The sequence below is a fragment of the Anopheles coustani genome (assembly GCF_943734705.1).
Source record: "Anopheles coustani chromosome X unlocalized genomic scaffold, idAnoCousDA_361_x.2 X_unloc_43, whole genome shotgun sequence".
In the NCBI taxonomy this organism is placed as follows: Eukaryota; Metazoa; Arthropoda; class Insecta; order Diptera; family Culicidae; genus Anopheles; species Anopheles coustani.
Genome location: NW_026525152.1, coordinates 80,027 through 82,500, shown reverse-complemented (window position 1 = coordinate 82,500; position 2,474 = coordinate 80,027). Strand labels below are relative to the sequence as shown.

Here is a 2,474-nt window from a genome sequence, read left to right as displayed (position 1 = left end):
CCTAGTTAACATCATGGTGCACGTCTCGTGACGGGTGTCACGGCGTAGTTAAATGTATGCGATACATTTCTCAAATATAAGCGCTCAGTCATCTGTACATCATGGTAGGTTCCCACGACGTGCAATATGCGTTCAACTTATCAATGTTCATGTGTCCTGCAGTTCACATTACGACGCGCAGTTAGCTGCGGTCTTCATCGATCCATGAGCCGAGTGATCCACTGCCGAGGGTGACTAACTTGCGTAAGCCGCCGCTGTGCGCGTAAACCCGTTCCCCGTAGGGAGGAGCAAGCCGCCGCTTAGAGACGAAGCATAAAGTGTCCTCATTCCACATAGGGCAAGCTGGATTAATCCATTTTACCCAGGACGGCCGAAGCGCGGCGTGGACCAGGGGAGAACTGAACCTTATACTTCACACCACAGTAAGTCTACGTGTCCTCTTCCACATAGGGCAAGCTAGAACTAACTATCTTACCCAGGACTGCCGAAGCAGCGTGGACCAGGGGAGGAACACACTTTTCATGGAAACGTAAGGCATCCATGACTGCCATAACGTAAGCCGCCGCTGTGCGCGTATACCCGTTCCCCGTAGGGAGGAGCAAGCCGCCGCTTAGAGACGAAGCATAAAGTGTCCTCATTCCACATAGGGCAAGCTGGATGAATCCATTTTACCCAGGACGGCCGAAGCGGCGTGGACCAGGGGAGAACTGAACTTTATACTTCACACCACAGTAAGTCTACGTGTCCTCTTCCACATAGGGCAAGCTAGAACTAACTATCTTACCCAGGACTGCCGAAGCAGCGTGGACCAGGGGAGGAACACACTTTTCATAGAAACGTAAGGCATCCATGACTGCCATAGTGCGTAAGCCGCCGCTGTGCGCGTAAACCCGTTCCCCGTAGGGAGGAGTCAAGCCGCCGCTTAGAGACGAAGTATGAAGTGTCCTCTTCCACATAGGGCAAGCTAGAATGAACTATCTTACCCAGGACCGCCGAAGCAGCGTGGACCAGGGGAGAACTGAACTTTATACTTCACACCACAGTATTGAGTAATGTGCCCTCTTCCACATAGGGCAAGCTGGAATGTTCCATTTTACCCAGGACGGCCGAAGCGGCGTGGACCAGTGGAGGACTACACAATCATGAGGTTTGATATCGACTTGTGTGTTTCAATAGGGTACCGATGGTATGTTTTGAACCGATTTGATTTAGCCATTCTGAAGTCATCACTTGGTTGAAGCGCTGAACTAGGGAGGCATCGTTTACATTACTTGTATATATTGGTTTTCGCATGCTCTACTAGGTTAATGTCATAGGGTTGGCTATCGAGCATGCCCAAGTGATGACTTGATTGTGTGCTTGCTTGAATTCTTCACATTTCATACCATCGGTTAGTTGTCGAATCATTCCTCGATCATAACCTTCGTTCTTGTTTCATGTATGCTCTCTTCCACATAGGGCAAGCTAGAATTAACTATCTTACCCAGGACCGCCGGAGCAGCGTGGACCAGGGGAGAACTATACTTTGTCTTGTATGCCCTCTTCCACATAGGGCAAGCTAGAATGAACTATCTTACCCAGGACCGCCGGAGCAGCGTGGACCAGTGGAGGACTATACTTTGTTCATAACACCACAGTATTGAGTAATGTGCCCTCTTCCACATAGGGCAAGCTAGAATGAACTATCTTACCCAGGACCGCCGAAGCGGCGTGGACCAGTGGAGGACTACACAATCATGAGGTTTGATATCGACTTGTGTGTTTCAATAGGGTACCGATGGTATGTTTTGAACCGATTTGATTTAGCCATTCTGAAGTCATCACTTGGTTGAAGCGCTGAACTAGGGAGGGGCATCGTTTACATATATATTGGTTTTCGCATGCTCTACTAGGTTAATGTCATGAGGTTGGCTATCGAGCATGCCCAAGTGATGACTTGATTGTGTGCTTGCTTGAATTCTTCACATTTCATACCATCGGTTAGTTGTCGAATCATTCCTCGATCATAACCTTCGTTCTTGGTTCATGTATGCTCTCTTCCACATAGGGCAAGCTAGAATTAACTATCTTACCCAGGACCGCCGGAGCAGCGTGGACCAGGGGAGAACTATACTTTGTCTTGTATGCCCTCTTCCACATAGGGCAAGCTAGAACTAACTATCTTACCCAGGACTGCAAAGCAGCGTGGACCAGTGGAGGACTATACTTTGTTCATTACACCACAGTATTAAGTATGGTGTCCTCTTCCACATAGGGCAAGCTAGAACTAACTATCTTACCCAGGACCGCCGAAGCAGTGTGGACCAGGGGAGGACTATACTTTATACTTCACACACTAGCCATACTGAAGTCATCACTTGGTTGAAGCGCTGAACTACGGCGGGGTAATCGTTTACAGGTTATAATCATATAGCTGCATGCTCATTAGTAGATAATGGAATATTGTATGGCAATATGAGCATGCCCAAGTGATG

The 2,474-nt window shown here is 48.4% G+C and overlaps 1 non-coding gene across 1 annotated transcript; it reads right to left on the bottom strand.

Annotated features, from left to right (window-relative positions):
* Nucleotides 1–78: 78 nt before the first annotated feature.
* Nucleotides 79–233, bottom strand: LOC131270622 (5.8S ribosomal RNA). The gene has a single exon (XR_009179670.1). It is a non-coding gene; the product is annotated as a 5.8S ribosomal RNA (ribosomal RNA).
* Between the last annotated feature and the right edge of the window lie 2,241 nt (nt 234–2,474).